Raw genomic sequence first — 22,493 nt, 5'->3', positions numbered from 1 at the left:
GTGTATGATTTTTGGTTTGTGACGTAACAGTTACAGAGATTTACATTGAAATGTTGTTCCTGCTCTTATCTCAGTGTCATTGGTTCTTGTTTTCGTAGTTTGTGGGGCTCTCATATGTGCTAAACAAGAACTCTAGCGCTGAACATGATCCCCAAAATAATGTTGTGAATTCTTAATGCATAATATAAATATGGCCCTTGAAATTCTAATACAGAATGAAGGAGCAAATATTCTGTGTAATATGACTGGGATTTTCTTATTAATAATAGATTTGTATCTGTACTGTGTATAGTTTGATTTAGTTTCAATAAGTTTGAAAGTCTAGGTCCTTAATAAATGTAGCATGCATGAAAATATGACATATTTCTATATGCATAATTTATACATATTGTTCATTAATGTTGACACTTTCATCATCAGTTCTATTTTTTTTTTCTGTAGTGGACAACAACTGTGTTTGTTTTTTTGTTTCTGTTTGTTTGGTTTTGGTTTTTTGAGATGAGTTTTTTTCTGTGTATCCTTAGCTATACTGGAACTCACTCTGTAGACCACACTGGCCTCCCACTCACAGAGATCCACCTTCCTCTGCCTTCCAAGTGCTGGGATTAAAGGTGTGTGCCACCACCACCCAGCCACCACCAGCTTTTATGTTCTCAGTGTCTTGTGTAAAATGTTTTCTTTGTTATTCATGTATTCTGTGTTTTTTTTTTTATGGTTTTCTCTTTATCTACAATACATATTTTCATGAAAGCATATGATTGTTCAAACATCCTTATCCTAATGACTCTTGTGTTTTCTGCTACAGGTGGTAGTTAATGAATTTTCAGTAAGACTTTAATATACTGATCTCTGATGCTGCAATCAGTTTTTGTTTTTGTTTTAAATTTAGGTCAGTGTGGTGTTCCTGTTTTCCAAATGTCCGAAGCTTATGGTGTAGTGCTTCATGCATCTTTAGAGGTCTAGCTTTGTGTACTTGTTGCTGGTAATTGAAGCTTCAAGTTTTTAGTTCTTCAGTGAACATGTGACAATAGTCAGAGACTCTGAAATCTTATAGGAGAGGCTCCTTGATTGCAGTCAAATAAATGTAGTTTCAGGGAATTCAGTATGAAAACAAGTACAATTAAGTTTTACAGAGGTCAGTGTGTCTGTCTCTTAGTGTTCCTGTGTTCTCCTTGTGTTTGTATGTGTACGTGTTCTCCTTGTGTTTGTATGTGTACGTGTGGCTTTTTTCGTGTGATGTGTGCACACAGCTGTGTATGAAGAACTACTTTTTAAAATTGCTGTCATATCTGTTTCCTTTTTTTGGTTGTTGTTTTGCTTTTTTGAGACAGGGTTTCTCTGTGTAGCCTTGGCTGTCCTGGACTCTGTAGACCAGGTTGGCCTCAAGGTCACAGAGATCCTCCTGCCTCTGCCTCCCTGAGTGCTAGGATTACAGATGTGCGCCACCACATCTGGCTTGCTGTCATATCTTTAAATAATAAAACACTTTTTATATGTCTGTGGTTTTTGCTTGGTTGTATGTCTGTCTACAATGTGTATGTCTGGTGCCAGCAGAGACCAAAAGAAGGCATTAGATTCCATGGGACTGGAGTTAACAGACTGTTGTGAGCCACCTTGTGGGTGCTAGGAGTCAAACCTGCGTCCTCTGAAACTCAGCCAGTGCTAATTATTTTGGGGATCATGTTCAGCGCTAGAGTTCTTGTTTAGCATATATAAGAGCCCCACAAACTATGGAAACAAGAACCATTGATACCGAGATAAGAGCAGGAACAACATTTCAATGTAAACCTCTGTAACTGTTAAGTCACAAGCCAAAACTCATACACAGTAGAAATAGGCATCTCTTCAGTTCTCTATCTTAAGATAGAGCCTTTCATTGACCCCTTTTCTCTAGCGAGGATGGCTGGTTAATGAACTTCATGACATGCTCACCGTCCTCAAACCCCCTGCAAGCTGAGTTTACAGATGCACACCACCATGCCACCAGATTTTTATGTGGGTCTTGAGGCTCTGAACTGGTTCCTTATCTGGTGTAGCAGTCAACTCACCAATCAGTCACCCCTCAAGTGCCAGGCTCTTAGCTGATCCTTTTGTATTAGTTCTATTAGTTTGTCCAAATTCACAGACTCTCTAGCTTAAGCAGCATTTCCAGGTTAGCTTTCTTACTGTAACGTTCAGGGCAGAGTGCATGTGGTGACTAATGATGGAATGATCTGACTAGTCTGGGTTGACCACCTAAGCATATCCCATCCAGCAGCTAGGGTTGTGAAAAATGTTTATTTGTAACTGATAGAAACATGACTCTTTAGGTATGCTCATTCAACAGGACTGTCAGTGGCTTTTGTACCCAGAGGGTATTCTTTAGAAACAACTAAATGGGCTCCTAATGCCATCAGTGTCAGTTTCATTAAAGGCCATTATTTTTTGAGTACTTGTGGTACTGTAAGTATACAGTGTTGCACAACAGTGCTTTGAAGGTGACTAGAAGCAGGTATATTATTGTCGCTAAGGAGTCATAGTCTGAGCCATATAGCAGCAGCAATACATAATTCTAATACAAGCAAATGGCTATTAATAGTCACACCATTTAAGTGCTCAGAGCTGTATTTCTATCCTTGAGACATACTGCGTGGCTTTGATTCAGTTTTACAAAACAATAAGAACCATTCTTTAAAAGGAGAATGGCATGGAGCTTTATGGTATAATCCCAGGTAATGTACCCAATCATGTCTGTGAATAAATAACAAAAAGGCTGCAATTGTATTGGTTGATAATTCATTGGTGCTCTACTGTATAGCAAACAATCTTGTTTTTGTGTTCTTCCACCTAAAATGATCATCTTTTCAAGACCTGACCTTTGTTTGCCTTTTTGCAGATGTGAGTTCTGTTTTCTTTTTCTTTTTCTTTTTCTTTTTCTTTTTCTTTTTCTTTTTCTTTTTCTTTTTCTTTTTCTTTCTCTCTCTCTCTCTCTCTCTCTCTCTCTCTCTCTCTCTCTCTCTCTCTCTCTCTCTCTGTGTGTGTGTGTGTGTGTGTGTGTGTGTGTGTGTGTGTGTGTGTGGTTTTGAGACAGGGTTTCTCTGTGTGGCCTTGGCTGTCCTGGACTCGGTTGGTAGACCAGGCTGGTCTCGAACTCACAGTGATCCGCCAGCCTCTGCCTCCCGAGGGCTGGGATTAAAGGCGTGTGCCACCATGCCTGGCCTATGAGTTCTGTTTTCTGATGTAGTGTTCCTCTTTAATATTAGCTACTGCTCTTTTAGTCCTTGCAATAGAATCCTTGGCATTTTATGTGATTCTTTCCTTGTATTCATTTGATTGTTTTTCTGTATTTCAGCCATTCGTGAATTTAATTACAGTTGGATTTTGCTTCAGATATTTGAAGCAAGAATTTTATCTGTACATTCCTTACATACATTATTTGTACAGATGATTGGGTTTATTTTAAAGTCTTATTTTGTTGAAAAATCTGTACTAATACAGCTTTATATCAATAAGTGATTAACCTGGAGAATAAGTATCTGTTACTTGTGAACATGAACAAAAACATTTTAAACCTTTTCAACTATATATTTTGTGTAGAAGTTACTTTGTTTCTTTGAAGTTAATTTTGTTGGTACATTGAAAATAATGATTATTTTGTTTCCTAATTGAAGCAGGCCATGTTTTTGGCTAGGAGTTGTCATATTAAGTGTTCAGTCACATTGGCATGTCAGGGTGAGTGAGTGCCCACTTAGATTTTTTATTGGCACTTTCCTCAAGATAGCCATCATCTAAGGCAGCTCTTCAGAAAGGCAGCTTGACTAGTGCATACTAATGTGGATCTAGTGTAGTTAAAGATTGGTGTTTATGTGGTGATTTGGAAACAGCATTTGAATTTTCAGATTTTATTTTCACTATTATAAAAACAATATAATCATGCCAACAGACACAGGAACAAACATACATATACCCCAAATTAGAAAATATCAAATATAAGATGAGCCACCGTGTTCCTGTTTCTTTTAAGATGGCAGGAACTTTAGTGTGTATCTTTTCAAATGTATATGTATGTATACTTGTGTTTATTTACCAGAATTATGATATACTATTATGTGTACTTAGTATCTGCTTTCTTGTTTTTTGAAGACAGAATCTCACTATGTCCTGGCGGCCCTGTGACTCACAGAGATCCACATGCCTCTACCTCCCAGGTGCTGGGATTAAAGGTGTGCACCACCCCACTGTTTTACCTTGTTTGTTTGTTTGTTTGTTTAAGCTATCAATTTCTGCTGTTCTATGCCAACAAATTTTCATCTTATATAATACCCCTGCCAAACTTACACATTGTATTAGTCATGTTTCTCATCATTGTGACAAAAATTCATAAGAGAAGCAAAGTAAGAGAGGGGGATTTATTTTAGCTCAGTTGGGTGTGTCTACTCCACAAAGTTAGAGGTGGGGCCATCGTGTCTCTGCAGACTGGGAAGCTGCGAGCCAGCCAAGGCCTGCCTCCTCAGGCTCTACAGCCCTCTCCAAGTGGTGCCACCAGCCATAGAGCGAGCAGCTGTTCAGACTCATGTGAGTATGAGCGAGTAGTTGAGTTTATTCCGCCAGTTTCCTGAGATGTGCATTTGCAGATGTTCGGTTTAAGCCAGTCCATTCTAGGATGATGACTAGCATTTAATAATATTGCTCTTACATCTGACATATCCATGCCCTGCCCATGACATTGATTTTTATTTTTTGTGTTTTGCTGCATATGCCTGTATTTTGGGGATGCTGGCGGAGGCAGGGTTATTTAGTTGCTTCCCATCAGTGCTATTTAGCTCATTCTTGTATGTCTTGTATGTCTTAAATGTTCAATAAGCAGTTAAAATGTATATTCTCCCTGCTGTAGTAACCTCTCAACCTAACAGTGAGATGACTATAAATGTTAAATGATTTTAACCTGCATCTTCCTGTATAAAGATGGAAGAGAGGTAAAAGAGCAAATGTGTGTGCGTGCGTGCGTGTGTGTGTGTCCGTGTCCACATTTGTGTGGAGGTCAGAGGGCAACCTTGAGTGTCATTTCATTCCTCAGGTGTTTTCCTTTTGAGACACAATCTCTCATTGACCTGGAGCTTACCGAGTAGGCTGGCAGGATGATTAGCACTAAAAGCTTGTGACCTTGTATGTGTGTGGATTGAACTCATAACTTTACATTAGTCTTTTGTTTTTTTTTTTTTTTTTTTTTTTTTGGGAGACAGAGTCTCTCTGTGTAGCCTTGGCTGTTCTGGACTCACTTTGTAGACTAGGCTGACCTCGAATTCACAGGGATCCACCTGCCTCTGCCTCCCAAGTGCTGGGATTAAAGGCATGCGCCACCACGCCTGGCTTTACATTAGTCTTTGAAGAGATAAAATGATACATCTAGATATAATGGACTTATATATCTGATTGTACATCAACATAATTGTATTGGTTAAGTATGAACTTTGTGGATCATGGTTTGAAATTCACATCATCATGTGTTTCAGTTCTGAAAAACTCGTGGTTGGCAGTAAAATATTTTAGTAATTGGTCAAAGGTGAATTTGGATTTTTTTCTATCAGTATTTTCTACTTGAATGTTTTATTTTTTAATTGGGAATATAGTTTTAGTCTGTGTCACACAATTTTTTTTAAGTGCAAGCAATCTACAAACTACTAAAATGTAGAAATATGAGTGTATTTATCTAAAAACGTATAAAGTATTACATAAACTTTAATTTTATGTTTGTAACAATCTTATTGGGGAATTAGAATTTGTAATTTGAGTTTGTAGGGAAAAAAATGAGTCAACTGGAATAGTTCAGTTAAATTGAAACAGTAAAGAAATTTCCGAACAGGGGAGCTAGGGAGATGGTTCAGTGGTTAAGAGTATTTGTTGCTCTTGCATTTTGATTACCAGGACCCACATGGTAGCTTACAACTACTTGTGTCTCCAGTTTCAGGGGATCTGACACCTTCTTCTGACCTCTCGGGTCACTCCATACACATGGTTCACAGAATACATCCAGGCAGACATTAATATAATACCAAACAAATCTAAAAATTTAAAAACAAATTTCTAAACAGATGTCATTGAACCCCAACATCCAAACAACTATTCCGTTGTTTTAAAAAGTGAGGGGAAAAAAGAGCAGCTTGTTGGCAGATGGCTTTGTGTGCTGATGCTTCTTGGAAGTGCCTGGTCTTACTCTGTGGACCAGATTAGCTTCAGACTCAGAGTTTCATGTCTCAGCCTTCCATCCCGATACCGGGTTTACAGGCATGTACTACCATGATCGGCATAAAATTCTCTGCAATACACATCTAAAAGCCAAAATAATCAATAGAAAACTTCCAATTTCTATGACAGCATGGATGAACCCAGAAGGTATTATATTAGATGAAATACACCGGACATTGAAAGATAAATGCCAGATTGTCTCATATATAGACACATAAAACTTGAATTCACAGACTCAAGTAGAATGGTAGTGATTAGTAAAGGGAGTAGTTATTGGGGGAAAATTTTGGTCAAAGGTTAAAAATTTTATGTTCTGTAACATTTGTATGTTAAAAACAATAAATACGATTAGTTATATTTAAAAATTGACCATCATGTAGTTTTTCAGCCATAAAAAGTTAAATAGGTAAAGTCTGTTAATTAGCTCTATTTAACCTTGTACTGTGTGCATATTTTAAAAAACACACTGTTGATAAATGCCTGTGATCTTACTACATGGTAGGTAGAGACAGCTGGGCTAGGACTTCATGCCAGCCTTAGATGCAAAGTAAGATCGAGGCCAGCCTATGCTACATGACACTCTTCCTTAAAAATCCCACCCCAGCTGGTGGTACATTTTTAATCCTAACAGAGGCAGTTGGATCTCTGTGAGTTTGAGGCTAGCCTGGTGTACAAAGTGAGTGCCAGGACAGCTAGACCTACATAGAGAAACTCTGTCTTGAAAAACCAAAAAGAAGGAGGGAAGGAAGGAAGGAAGGAAGGAAGGAGCTCCCAAAATCAAAACAGACTAAACCATGTTGTTGGTAATAACTACATGTAATTTTTATTGGTCATTGTTAACGAATGGAGTTTTCTTTTTCCGTAGGCTGTCTTATTTTTACTGTGAAACTTTGTTGGTTGTTTTTCTTTAATATCCTGTCTTTTAAATTCTATCTTTAAGTATTTTAAGTTTTAAAAAAAGTAATGAAAGTTTATTAAAACCACTAGTTAGGCAATTTTTATGAAAATCTGTTTCTAAAACCAGACTATATATGACATACAATAAAACACTTTTCGTATGTGCTGTATGCATATAGGGTATGTGTGTGCATGTGCACCGACATATATGTGAAGACCAGAGATTGACACTGGCTGTCGTCTTCAATCACGCTGCACTTTGTTTTGAGACAGGACTTCTCACTGGGCCTGGAGCCTGCTTTGGCTATCCTGGCTGGCCATCGGGCTCCAGGAAGTCACCTGTCTCCTAATCTCCAGTGCTGGAGTTAGAGACATGTGCCACAGAACCCAGCCTTTTTCATGGGTGCTGTGGGTCAGGCTCAGGTCCTGTTTATGTGGCAGCCACTTTACCTACTGAGCCATCTTTCTAGCCTTAACATCAGTTTAATAAATAAATAAGGTTATTTACTTCCTCTGGTTCAGAAATACTCTTCATTTATTACTTTTCAAGTTTATAGTAGTTTATTCCACTGTTCCATGAAAATTCTCTAGTATAACCCTTGTCTAGTACCCGGTGTTCTGAGCATAACCGTCTCAGGGTCACACTTTCATCCATCGTTCATTTGTAGTACGAGTTCTTTTTATTCCTGATGTTCACCAAAAGTTTTTTCCTTAAAATTTTAAAAAGTGATCATTATCAAGATGCCTAAATGCATTTTAGATTTGAGTTACACTTACTTTACTTACTCCTTCAATATTTGTGAAATATCTTCTTTTAAACAAATTTAAGTCTTAGATTTTCCTTTCTTTTATGATAGTTATCAGCATTGTGAAGTCTAAACATGCCTAAACTTTAGACTGGTATGGCGTTGTTGAGAGTGCTGCCTCACCGGATGACAGTGGCTTCAGTGAAGGAGCTAGCTGATGGATACTTAGAAGAATCTTTGACGGAGATAAGTTATACGCAAACCCAGCGCCGAGTACGATGGCAAGGTGCAAATCAGAAAATCTTGAAAGACCAGTTCTTATACATTCTCTCTGTCCATCTGTGTAGACTAGGCTGGCCTCGAACTCAGAGATCTGCCTCCCTCTGCCTTGCGAATGCTGGGATTAAAGGTGTGTGCCCCCACCCCGGCTCACATTTGTGCTTTTCTTGAAGATGGATCTACTTATCTTATTTTCACATGCATATATGTAAACACATCATTTCATGTTAGACACATAGTAGCTAGTTGGTGGGTAAATTATTAAATTACCTAAATTTTCATACTTAGGAATAAAACTGTTTTTGACATTTGTGAAATGTTAAGTTCTTACTTTGAAATATTTGTCTAGATTTGGTACAACAGTTACTTTTCTGTATTTCCAGCAATAAATATAGACCCAACGACTACTTAGGACATGAATTCATAAGGACAGGAGTGTAGTTCATTTGGTGGAGTCCCTGTGTTGCATGTCATTCCCAGACAGCAGAAGCTGGGCATACTGTGGTGGGACCCTGTCTGATTTAAACAAACAGGAGAACACACCCAGAAAAGCCACTGGCTGTGACAGAGTTTATGAAAGAATGATAAAGCACAGAGGTCACTTAGGCATCCTGGGTAGCAGCATTTTGTTGCTTATTCCAAGATGGTGTTTTTCTTCTGTGCCCTTTGGAGATGGAGGTGAGCAGCACCGTGGCCTGACACAGAACAGGAGGAGAGTGAGCCCACTCTGCAGGCCTCCGTGTGCAGTGACTGCACTCCATTCCAGGCACTAGGAAAGTTTTACAACCTAATAGCTTCTATTTTGGCTTTACTTTCTAACCTTTTGCTTGGAGGATTAAGCTTCAGCAAGAGTTTTGGAGGGTACAAAACGATGCAAACTGCAGCACTTTATATATACATGGGTTTGATTCTATATTTAGATGGGATATTTAACTTTATGTTACAGATACTTGTTGAATATCTTATTAGCTGAGGGACTGAAGTAGGCTTGGAAGATACATAGGTGAGCAAGACACATTAGCACATTGAACTGATGATTGAAAAGGTTACAGTGAATATGCTGAATAATTAGAAAAATATTCAGATGATAAAACAATTTATTAGACACTTTAATTTTATGTCTAATGTAGTTTTATTGTTTAAAAACAAGGTTTAGAATGCTTCTGCTGTAAAAATTGATGTAGGTAGATTCAGACTTCTGTTGATTTTATAAGTACAGAAGAATTCATAAAATCAGCATTTCATTGAACTGGAGCTGAGTTACCAGTCAGTGAGTTTGTAGCTTTCTGCTATCTGCTTTACTCACTGTCGAGAATGAAGTAGATATTCATTCAGCTTTGATGTAGAGTGCAAAATTCATCTCAGCAAATATTAACATGTACATGCTTTACTTATGTGCATTGGGATTATATAGAACATGCCTATTTGAAGAATGAGTAAATTTAAATGGACTCTTGACTGGTGGTTTAAATTGGCTTAATTTAAAATCATGTTTTATATCTATCTGTAGGGAAGAGTTTCTCATCAAATTAAAAAAGCAACTGCAATTAAAGAGTAGATAAACATTGTCAATTACTTTTCAGGTAGCTATTGGCATCTACATGGGGTAGATTTAGAGTGGGATTAGTATATGTGATGGTTCTGTGCTCCAAGCTAAGGGAGTATAGTGTATAAAGGGCAAATGACCTGTTTTAAAGAACAGTGGGGAAAATACCCATGGTTGTTACTAGAAGTAGTAGCAGTAGCATTTGTAATGTGGAAGAACTCATAAGGTTCAAGACTGCTGGCTTGAGTATTCTTTGGACCTGGATATATTTTGAGCCCTGTTGTATTACCTCTGTGCAGATTAAACGTCCTTTAAAGAAGAGAGATTAAGAAACTTTAGAGAAGCTACAGGCGTGAACCTCATTTGTGAGTCTTTGTTTTATGATTGAAAGATACTACATTAGGAGAGTGCAGAGGCAAAAAGAGGCGCAGCTCGATTCAAGCCTTGGTATTCAGTTTGTCCTAAAATGTATTTTTATTCTAGAAAGCTGCATTAGTGGTATATACTATGTTGTATATAGCATTCCCTAGAGCTCTCAATGACAAAACCTTAAAATCAAGGACATCAATACTTATGTATTATAACAATATTTAGACTCATTGGGATAAATGAGGACTATAGTTATTCTCATTTCAGTTGAGATCAGATTTTACTACCAAATATGTTAAGTAAAACTTTTATTTTATTTTATTTTTTTAGAACTTCTAGTCCCCCCCACCCCCTGAGAGAAGATTTTGTTATGTAATCAAGTTTGGATTTGAACTCATGATCCTCCTGTTTTAATTTCTAAGGTATGGGATTACAAGTGTGCAGCACACTAGCTTTCCCTTTTTAAATTGACCTAAAGATTGATAGAAACTACTTCTGTGAAAAGAGGAAACTGCTGCTCTGCTTGGATCCTTAGGAGCCATGTGTCTGGAGTAGAAACATATGAACACATTTATAACTTACACACACAGATTGACACACATATGTAAATATATACAAATTGAGGAAAGGGATGCATGGTGTTCATATTGAGAATACAGACAGAAGTGGTGAGCCTGTTGGCAGCGTCCTTGTGCTAGTTCAGGTTTGGCTTAACCTAGTACTTCATGTTTGACAGCTGTGTTAGCACTTGAGCTGACCACTGGCACGTGTGCTTGACACTTATATAACCTGGACCTTCTAGGACTATTTGAAATCATAAACAGGATAGTCTATATGCCCCCCCCCCCAAAAAAAGTAATGCTAAGGCATTCTAAACAAGCACAGTAGGATATAATTTAAACTACTACTGTATTAATCCTAACAGTCAGAAGTGCTGACTGTGTTATGAAGGCACCCAAAGAAGCCATTTCCTTTTGCCTGCTTAATAATTAGCACACAGATTGTGCTTTGAGATAGGAAATGGAGAAATTCCTGAGACCATTGAAAAGGCAGTAGGAATTTGGAGGAGAAGCTGATGATTCATATTGGGAAAAGGCCAGCCCCAGGAAGCTAACACCTTGATATTATGAACAGTCCCACGGGATCTCAGGTGACCTCGAGAGACTTGCACTTTTGTTTGCTGAGAGCCTCCGTGAGACTCAGCTTTGACACTGAAAAACACTGGGGCACTATAGTACTGTTTATCTCCACGTATGCCAGTAAATGTCACAGAGGTTACTGGCCAAAATTTTTACTTGATCATAGCAACATTAAGTCAAGGCCTTAAATCAGTCAAATGACATGAATGTTGTGTATTAGAATAGATATATTGTAAAAATACATTTATTTTGTACAGCCATACGGCAGTGTATGTATATATGTATGTCTATATACGTACATATGTATGTGTGTGTGTGTATGTATGTTTGTGTGCGTCTGTGTGTAGGTTAAAGAACTATTTGGTGGAGTCACTTCTCTGCTTCAGCCATGTGGATGCCGGGGATTGGTCTCAGGTGGTCAGGCTTGGCAGTGAGTGTCTTACTAGCTAAACCATCTCCCTGGCTCCTATTTCTGTTTAAATAGAAAAAAGCTGAGGCTTTTTGAGTTTAAAGTTTTATATATGGGGAAACGTGAGAATGACTATTCCCTGTCCCCCCCCGCCCCCCCAGCAGTTTACAATGCTTTTCTTCAGCCTTCTGTTCTTTGCTGGAAACAGCAAGTGCCTGTGCTCTGTGAGGTCATCTGTTAAATGCTGACTCTTGCAAGGAGAAAACTTAGCAAGTGAGTGCAGACGTTGTCAAGAGGAAGCACAAGGAATGGGACAGCTGAGTGAGCACTGCAAGGTGCTTTCAAAGTGCAGCGTGGAGCCAGACTGTGGTTGCCTGCAGTTCCCAGTCTTCGGTAATATCGTGGGTCATTTTACTCACTCGATTTATTTATTAAGATATAGAAGGAAATATATTGACATTATCACACTATCTCCTTTTTCCTTAACACAGGTAAATAAATATGTCTATAGTGAATTTAAGGCACACTTTTAAAGGATAGACTAGATGATGGTAGTGAGAAAATATGGTCCTTATTGTTATCCCAGGAGACCTACTTGGTGAAATCTACTTTTAATGACTTTTTGACTTTTAGAGACAAGTGCTTGTAAATTTTACTATGATAACCCGATTAATTCAGAGAAAACGTCTTTATTTTCCTACTTAAATGAAGAGGTTAGAAACAGAAACAGTATTTGGGAATTACATATGGTAAAGCCAGTGGGAGCAAGCATGAGGCTGGGAATATGTCATTGGTAAGATTTGTTTTTATTAACACTCCATGTGTTTTTTGAGGAGAAGGCAGGAAGAGAAGATGATTTTACAGTCATGTCCAATGCTTTAAAATAGATCTTTGTTCTTTTGAGATGTGATGATAACCATAGTCTTAAACAGTGTGCACTGGGTGTGTCACACTGGGGATGTCCTTTATAGAAATGGCTTAAAATACACAGCAGAGGAACATTCTCTAGGATTTAAAATGAGAGTAGGGCTTTCTTTACTATTATTAACAAATGCCCTACATTGTTGCTAGTGTGTGTGTGTGTGTGTGTGTGTGTGTGTGTGTGTGTGTAAATGGTTGAAGACCAGGAAAAGAAAAAGTTTGTGTTGCTAATAAAATTAAGTGCTAACTTTAAAAAATAAAACCTTACCCCTACAAACTGTTCTGTATGATGTTTCCACAAGGAAATGTTGATTAAGTAGTTTCCATTTTGCTATTACAGTATGTCCTGTTGTAACTTGCTGAGTATGTAAAAATCTGTTAAGTCAAAAAAGCAGCTCCAGCTTTAACCTCTACTGTTTATTATGGTAGACACCAGAAATAGAAATCTACTAAGAGTTTTATAGTGTATTGAATTCCTGCACATTTCCTAGAGTAAGTAAAAGTTTTCTAAAAAACCTTTAGAACCAAGTCAGTTACTTTATATGTTAACACAGATGTCTTTTTTGCATGACTTCTTTCTTTCTTTTCTTTCTTTCTTTCTTTTTTTTTGAGACAGGGTTTCTCTGTGTAGCCTTGGCTGTCGTGGACTTGCTTTGTAGACCAGGCTGGCCTTGAACGCACATCAGTCCGCCTACCTCTGCCTCCCGAGTGCTGAGATTAAAGACGTGCGCCACCATGCCCGGCTGGCATGATTTTCTTAATACATGTTTGACATTTAAAAAAGTGTTTTGTGTTTGAGCCATGGTATTGCTGTGTAGCCCAACTGGTTTAGAAGTCACTTGCCACCTCTTCCCTGCTTTTAGGTGTGTGATACACCTAGCTTGTATAATGGACCTGTTGAGGAAAAACTGTTCATATGAAACACTAAAGAAATGGGTTTTCTGGTTTATTCTACTATATTATTTCGATTTATTCAAGAAACTTGATTATCCAGGTTTTAAAAAAATAAGACATGACCAATACTGATATCTGGTAAAATGTAGTAAGTAAATAATATATGAGATTAATTCCTAACCTTAAATGTTGCTAATAGGGTATATTGACTGTAATTTCTGAACAAATGTTTATTTCTATCAGTATGTCCTCCTATGAGGGATGAGAGGGAAACTCAGATTTACTGCGCTTTCTATGAACTTGTTCTCTAGACAGTGTAGTCTCCATCCTCCCGTCCTCCTGTCCTCCCATCCTCCCTTTTTGAGATGGAGTCTGTTGTAGCCAGGTTTCCTGTCTGATCCCCCTTCCTCCATCTCCATGTGCTATGCCCCACCACACCTGGTTTGTGTGGTGCTGGGGATTAAACACAGGGACTGTGCTCTCTCAGCAGGGCTGTTTCTACAGCCCTGTGGTCAGCGTTAACTAGCTATAGAGTCTTTGTTGTAGTTTTGGCTTGTGGCACAGTCAAAGCAGTGTGTGTGTGTGTGTGTGTGTGTAAGTTTTGCAATATAATGAGGTTCAATTGTCTACCACTTAACATTGCACTATAAGGGAACAGAAATACAGTGACACAGAGAGAAAAACTGTAATTACAGTCTTATGTGTGGTATTCTGTTTTAAATTTGTGATTTGAGATAATTTAATTTGGATTGCTTGTTTGCTTTCTTGCTTGCTTTTCAAGGCAGGGTCTCATATGTAGCCCTGGCTGTCCTGCAACTCACTCTGTACACCAGGCTGGCCTTGAACTCAGGAATCCACCTCCCTCTGCCTCCCAAATGCTAGAATTAAAAGTGTGTGCCATTAAGCTAGTTTGGATTTTAATGCCATCCACAACTAGATTTAAATTTACTTCAATAGACTCTGGAAACAAACTGCAAAGCAAAGGCTGTTTTCCCTAGACCACAGTAAAGAGTGACATCATTTGATGATTGGTTTGACAGGGTCTCAGTTAGCCCAGACTGACCGTGCATGCATCCACTCCTGAGCGCTAGGCTTACAGGTGTGCAGCACTGCTGCAAACAACCACAGTTCTTTAATTGTACTTTAGTTTCATCAGAATACCTTGTATAAAAATATTTTCAGAAAACCTTGTATAAAAGTCTTATATAAAAAGTATTTCTTGGGGGGGTTTGGAAATGTGTACTTTTCTTTGAACAAGAAATTGCTGTTTAATATGACTCTAAATGTTAATTTCTCTGGCTATAGAGTATGTGGACTATTTAAGGTTTGGCCACAGTGTTCTTTGAAAGAAACATTGACATAAACATGAGTATCATGAGTATTAATTTAATTCTAAATTAATTTTAAATTGAAAAGGTATTTTATAGTGTTTGAACTGCTAATTTGAAAATAATCCAGATCAATAACTTTCTGAAGGCATTTAAAGTAGAGGATTGTCTCTTTCTCATGTGTTGTACAAATACTGTTTTAATCTTACGTGTGTTACATGCATATGAGTGTGCACAGGTATGCACATACATAGCTCAGAGGAGGATGCTCTTTTATTGCTCACTATCATATTCCCTTTAGACAGGGTCTTTCACTGAACCAGAAGCCAGCATTTTTATGAGGTTGGGTGCCCAGCAGATGCTGGTGTGTGCTGGTGTGTCCCAGTGTTGGTGTTACAGCCACACACTGCTGTATCCAGCTTTCTTTTTACACAGATGTTGGAGATTCATTAAATGCTTATTAAATGCTCTTAGCCATTTCACATTCTCCTAGGCCAAAATTTAATTCTTAACACTATGAATCAAATGTAATGGTGAATAGTAATGTTGACTGAACGTGTGTGCAAGTAACTATGCATTTAAATTCACGTGGTTAACATTTTTGCTCTATCTTTTTCTGTAAAGGTTTTTATAATGATTTTAAATTTTATAGTTACTATAACAAGGTTACCCATTTTAGAATTTTATAACATACAGAAAAATTACAGCAAAAATAGTCTTATCAAGAGTTATAGCTGGTTATTGACATTTTCATTTTTATTTTCTGTTTTTTTATGTGTGTCTATTACATTTAGTGTGGGATCGTACTGTTTATTGTAATGAGGTTAGATGCCAACAGTCAAAGAGTTATAATCATATTTACATTATAGCTAGAATTTTTATGGAGCAAGATATTTGTGTTAGAGTTCAAAAACTTTTGTCTGAAAGGTTCATATAGTACTTTATTTTTATATATTCAGACCTACAGACAAAATTGTAGATTTTCCTATTTAAACTACATTTAAAAATAACAAGGTTTTATTGTTTTATTATTGTGTGTGCATGGGTGGTTTGCTTGCATATGTGTTTGTTCATCACATAATGTGCAGAACTCTTGGAGGCCAGAAGAAGGGATACTGTGGAACTGGAGTTAAAGATGGTGCCAATTGGAGCTTGAACCCAGGTTCTCTGCAAGAACAGCCAGGGCTCTTAGCTACTGAGCCGTCCCTCCAGCCCCTAAACTATAACCATTTAAACATGTGAAAGCACTCAGGTTGTTCACTTCCTAAAACAAAAGCAAAACCAAAGTAGTCAGCTGGCTAGATTTGGCCCATGGGCTTATTTGTCAGCTACTGCTTTGGAAGATAATTTGCCTGTATTTTATTTATATTTTAATGTGTATGTGTGTGTGCTCATGTGTCATAATCTTTAATGTTTCTTGACATGATTTCCTCAAGGGTAAGGAGACAGTCTGACCCTGACTGACTGCAGCCTCACTACTGCAAGAATCAGCCAGCTCCTCAGAGGGAGGACTGACCTTGACTAGTAAGGCAGGGTGCTTCAAACTCCCTGGGAGAAGTACTGAGCTTGACAGTGAGCTTCACTCGGCCTTTGTAGGAAGCAGGAAGGGAAAGGTACAGTGTGGAGTGTGGGGCCTTCCTGTGAGTGTTAGGGCTCTCAAAAGCGCCATTTTCCTTGGCTTTGCTGCTGTACTTTTAGAGTCCATTTTTCTAACTTTACAGATGAACTTAAATAACAAATTTATATGTTAGTGTAGAAAAATAAAGATTAATAATAGAGAAGCAATGAAGTAGCCAAAAATAACTGTTAGGAAGCTCCTTTCTTGTTTTAGAGTGAAAACTCTGTCTCAAACTGTATTTATTGTAAAAATGCAGCCATAGATTTGGCATTGCTATGATTCTGTTTGTTTTGGATCATAGGTTATTCTCTTTTTGGTGTTTGTATAAATGCTGTAATTTTTATTTTCTACTTAAATTTAAAGCTTTGTAGCTGAACTTTAAGGTGTGTGGGGGGCAGCAGTAGAGAGTAAAATAAGAATGTCTGCTCTTACTCCCTGTCATCGCCTCCAGTGATATATACAGGGTTTAAAGTGTTGGACTTTGATTTACAAACTCACAGATTTGTTAGTTACTGGAAAAATAGCCAGAGCTCTCTTCAGATGGACCTCCTTCATAGTGCTGTGTACTATAACATTTAAAAGGAACACAGTATCTGTATTTGCCTTTCATTGTACAATCAGCAGTTAAACACAGTGGACTCAAGTGTTTGAGAGGTAAATTCTAGATTGTCTTAGTATATGTTCTGGTTCAAACAAAGTGTCTACTTTAAAGAATGAAGGAGTGGTAATGAGGTTTTAGGTTTTAAAATTGAATTTATTTGTATGTACATTATGGCACAAATAGAAGGTCAGAGAACAACTTGTAAGGAGACAGTTCTCTTCTGCCATGTGGGTCCAGGGATCAAACTCAGGATCAAACAGTGCATGTTTCTTTACTTACTGAGGCGTCTTTCCAGTCCTGTAGACCAGGCTGGCCTTGAACTCACAGAGATCAACCCTTTCTATGTGCTGGGACTAAAGGCACACTGCACCCCACCCCCACCCTGCCCCCGCCCCCTCCCCACCCTACCCCACCCCCACCCTTGGAGGAGGTTTTCTGTTGCTAATGTTGCTCTGTCTCTTGGTGTAGTATCATCTTTCCCTTGGTACTTGGGTAAGGGTTAGAGTTGCCTGGTGGTATCCCTGGAATATTGTTCTGAAATGCTTTAAAAACTCTTAAAACTTCCTTAGTGGCTTTCCCAGAATGTATAAATTAAATGTCTTATAAATTCGCCAGTTTTTTAACCTAGTCTGAGATACTTGCTTTTATTTCCTAGGTTATTCAAGACTCAGTCCTTGACTGAGTTTTCCTACTAATACGAAAGGATTTGCTTTGATTTGTTCTTCTATCGTTTTTCTGGTTCCTTTACCTTCTTCCTCACTCTTCTTTAGTATCCCATAGTTGACAGGAAAAAGTAGTTTACTAGGTCTAGGCATAGGGAAAAAAACTGAAAAGTGAACTTTGTACAGAAGAGTTAAATTAGTGGCTTTATTTTGTCTTCTATGTAGTTCTTCTAATTGATGTCTTCTTGATGTCTTCACACCCTCTGTTCAGATTTTTAATTGGTTAGCCATTTTTGGGCCATCAAGTAAGTCTGAAAGATATCTGTGCAGAATGGAAAAGACTTGTTTTCAAAACATTTAATTTTTGTATGTGTATGTTTGTGTACCTGGGGTGTGTTACCATGTGTGTTCTGTGGTTCTTGAAGGTCAGGAGAGTTGGATCCCTGGAACTCAAGTTACAGACTATTGTGAGGTGCCATGTAGGTGCTGGGGACTCACTCCTGGTCCTGCAAGGGCAGCCAGTGCTCTTAGCTGCCGAGCCATCTTTCTAGCCCCTGGTAAACAGGTTTTACAGTGAGTGTAGAGACAGATGTGCCTCCTGCTTAAATGAAGACTCTCTAAGGTTTTAAACACATTTACAGTTAATTCATGTTTTTATTGGTAGAATATTTACCAGTTTATAAAGAATTAAAAACTAGCTACTAATTTTGGGTATCTTAATTCCTTTGAAATACTCCGTTGTCAGAGCTACCAAGTTAATCTCTTTTGAACACAAAAGTGATTATAATGTCAGTGAATTTTTAAGTTTCTTATAGTGACAAACATTGTATGATTCCTTAAAATCATCTTGTTTTGTTTTGTTTTTTGAGACAGGATTTCTCTTGAGTAGCTCTGGTTGTTCTGGACTCTCTTTGAAGATCCACCAGCCGCTGCCTTCCCGAACGCTTAGATTATAGGTGAGCTCCACTGCACCTGGTTCCTTAGCATCAGCCTAATTAAAATTTCATTGCAGGGGCCAGGGAGATGGCTCAGCAATTAAGAGCACTGGCTGCTCTTCCAGAGGGTTAGAGGTCAGTCCCTAGCACCTATATGACAGCTCACAACTGTCGGTAGCTGCAGTTTTAGGTGATCCAGCACTCTCACACGGATAAACATGCAGACAAAACATCAGTGCACATGAAATAAAAATAGTTAAACAATAACAACAAAAAATTTCGTTATGTATTTATTTTGTGTGTGTACATGTATAGAGGTCAGAGAACAGCTGGTGGTAGTTGCTTCTCTTCCTCCACCGTGCGGCTCTCAGAGCTCAGATTGAAATTGTCAGACTTAGTAGCAAGTGCCTTTACCTGTTGAACCATTTTGTTGTTCTGAAATGATCTTAATTTTTAAACTTGCTCTCAAATCATTCTCTTAATTATTTTTGTTTGCATCTTCTTCCTTTCTTTCCCTTCTTCCTCATGATTAATTTTTGTATTGGGAATGGAACCCAGGGCCTAGTATCCTTTTACACTGAGCTAGATCCTTAGGTCTTCTGCTTTTGACTTTGTTTTTATTGTTAACACGAAATTTAACACATTTTTTTTTCACATTTTATTTCTAAAGTCAGAGTTTGAACTAGATCCAGGACTGATCTTCTGAAATAAATCATGTCATTAATAATCAAAGCCAATTTTTAAAGATCTGTTTATTTTATAGGTATGAGTATTTCGCCTGCATGTGTGTGTGTGGTAGGGGCATGCCTGGCATTGGATTTCCGAGAACTGAAATTACAGTAGTTGTTAGACACGGCGTGGCTCCTGGGAACCTCTGCAAGAGCAGCCAGCATTCCTAGCCACTCTCCAGCCCCGCCCTTCACAGCTGTAATCTGTGTCTATCAGTTATAATTGACATTATATTGAATGATAATTCTGAGTTGCCTGTAAAAGGACCATCAAAATAAATACCCACTGATGTCCTGTAATTTTTGGTGTCACTGTAATTTCTATGAAGGCTGAAGAGTATGAAAAGAGAGCCTTTCCTGGTAGCGCCTTAAAGAATGTTGAGGCCTTTGGAGTAGCAGCTTGTAATCATACAGCCTTCTTAAGCAAAACATGCTCTGATTTTTTGGTTCATAGTATGATTGATACCTGTCTTTTCTGTTAGTTATGCGTGAACCTGTGCTCTTCTGAAACTGGAGACTTTTTCAATGTTGGGTTACTAACATCTATTCATAAGAATATTTGAAGATGTGCCACTGGGAATTGAATAACTGAAAAGAAGTTAGAGGTTAGCTCCATTCTAAGTAGTTATTAGACACACATACTTCTTTTGTCTCCCACTGAATACATCTATAAAAACAGGGCAAAATGGATGAAGGAACTCTTTGAGAACTCTACAGAATGAATAAATGACAGGTGGACTGAGAAAGAAGACTAGAATTCAAAGTACCATTGGACTGGCTGTGAGTTTACCATTTCTTTTTCTTCTAGTATCCCTGGACATGAATTTAATACAATCTAAAACCTAGACAGAAAGCTCTAAAAGAAGCCTGCTAGTATTGCTCAAGAAGCCGCCGAGATAATGCCTAAGCTCAGCATCCTGCCCCCCCCCCCCCCCCCGCATTGTCAGCAGAAGCTACAATGGCTGCTTGCAGCCAGAACTATGAAGGATGGAAAGAAACATTCCCCTGTAGTTGACAGACAACAATTGCGTCTCCCCCAACTCTTCCCCTCTTCCACTTGGCCAAGGTGGATACTGTGTCAGGTGTAATGCTTTAGGGAATGGAAGCACCAGCATTCCGGCCGGAGAAGTGAGAAGAGAGTAGCTCAGAGAGTAGATACTAATGAGGGCACGTGTAGGGAGAAGCTCGAAGAGCAGTGCTGCCCCCTCACTGATTGCCACCATGATGCAAACAGCGGACATGGACTTTATGTTGCATGTTATATACGGCTCTGGCAGGCAGTTGTGGATGTCATGGAAAGGTTTGAGTAGAGAAATAGATGATAAAGAAAGGTATGGGGGATATAGAACTGAAAAAGCACTAAGTAGACAACGTAGCAGCCGAATGTGAAGAAAAATCAGAAAAGGTCCGTCTGGACAGTAGAGAATACATGTTAAAATTGAACAGCTCTGAAACATTGGACATTTGAGAGTAAATGCACAGTGAGGAAATACTTGAAGAATCAGGGAGCGGACAGCCTCATACGTTCGGGGACAACCATGAAAACAGATTTAGAGAACCCACAGCAGGACAACTCTGAAGTCTCCCATGACCTCACATATCTGGAAGTATCACACAAGGAAAAAAGACTTGGAAACAGCCAGAGAAAAGTGATGCCCTGACTTTCACATCAGAATCCATGGACATGAGAAGAGAGAAGCAAGAAATGTTTAGACTATTCAAAGAAAAGCACTGTGTGCAACCAGAAAAATGGATTTTAGATATGAACAAGGCTGATGATTTTTATCAGGTGATGTAACGATCCGAGTGAAGACAGGCGTTGGCCTGCAGACCTGCTCTAAAGGAGGGCTAAGTGTGTTCTTTAGAGGGGAAGATGATAGTCAAAGGTGATTTGGATGTTAGGGAAGGCAAAAACTGTCACAGACCTCTGTGAGTTCTTTAAAATATGTTTAGCAGTAGAAAGCAAATTGTGAATAGATTCACTGTTATGTGTAACATCTATGCTCCATTTGACATGGTAAAATACTGATTCTAAACAGATTGTGAAAAGTTAGGTGTATTTTATAATGCATAGAGCCACTATTTTAAAAAAAACCTAAAAGGTGTTAGGGCAACAACAGATAAAGATGAAACGCTCAACTTGAAAGAAATCAAGATACAGGAAACAAGCAAGCAAAAGAAAGAATAAAATGGCAGTATAATTCTTACATAGCAGTAATTAAAGTTTTAAATGTCAGAAACACACTATTTGTTAATTATTAGAAGCATAAAATATTGTAATATTAAAAATGATAATGAAAAGATAAAAGATAAAACGTACACACACTAATGGAAAGAAAAGCTAGAGTAACTATTGGTAATAGCAAAGCAAATACTCAAGATGCAGTGGAACATTGCCAGGCAACAGACAAAATTTGAGAGGACCTAAAGGAGAAATAAGGAGTTCACTAGGGTTGTTGATACTAGCATTTCCTTAGGGACAGGTAGAACCAGGAGACAGAGACCGTCAGGTGTATAGAACTCATGAGCGACACTGTCAACCAGCTGGATCTATTTAACGTTTGTAGACTACTTTACCCAACACGAGCAGAATATATATTCTGAGACACGTGGAATGCTTTCGATAAATTATAAATTTGCTTTCAGCATAACCTTAACAAATATAAAGCAATTGAACCTCACACAAAATATTTTCAATTAGATCATAACAGAGATAAACTAGTAATTAGGAATGAAAGGCAACAGAAAAGTTTCTAAGTATTTGTAGATTAAACAGTTGATTTTTTATATTTTTGGTTGTGAGCCTAGCCTTTAACGGCTGAGCCATCTCTCCAGCCCACAGTTGACTTCTAAATAAGCCATTTGGTCACAGACTAAGGCTAATGGGAAAATAAAAGATATTTTGAGTTAATATTACACAGTGTAATCAAGACCTAAAAGGAAATTGGTTATAGTTAGTGCTGATAATAGAATTATAAAAAGACCTCAAATTCATTTCCATTTCAAGAAACTGAACCAAGGAAGGCAAAATAAATCCAAAAATAAAAGAACCATAATTTCAAAGCAGAAACATTGTAGTCCAAATCAGTGAAAGCTTAGTTTTCTTTTTTATAGATCAATAAAATTGCTAAGTTGTAGAAATATGATAGAAAAGGAAAAACAAATAGAGCTGTATTACCAATCAAAGAAACTCTAG

The 22,493-nt window shown here is 38.1% G+C and overlaps 1 protein-coding gene across 6 annotated transcripts in view; it reads left to right on the top strand.

Annotated features, from left to right (window-relative positions):
* Window positions 1-22,493, top strand: part of Tcf12 (transcription factor 12) — a 259,675-nt gene that overhangs the window by 40,762 nt on the left and 196,420 nt on the right. The window contains exon 3 of one of the 6 annotated variants that reach the window (XM_051140067.1): window positions 9,993-10,058. The exons of the other annotated variants lie outside the window; for them this stretch is intronic. The gene's annotated coding sequence lies outside the window, so the exon portion shown is untranslated. The remainder of the gene's footprint in view (window positions 1-9,992; window positions 10,059-22,493) is intronic. 6 annotated transcript variants of the gene reach the window in all.

The sequence above is a fragment of the Acomys russatus genome, chromosome 32 (genome assembly GCF_903995435.1).
Source record: "Acomys russatus chromosome 32, mAcoRus1.1, whole genome shotgun sequence".
Classification (NCBI taxonomy): Eukaryota; Metazoa; Chordata; class Mammalia; order Rodentia; family Muridae; genus Acomys; species Acomys russatus.
Note: the sequence above shows the minus strand (reverse complement) of the source record. Positions and strands in the feature narration are given on the sequence as shown.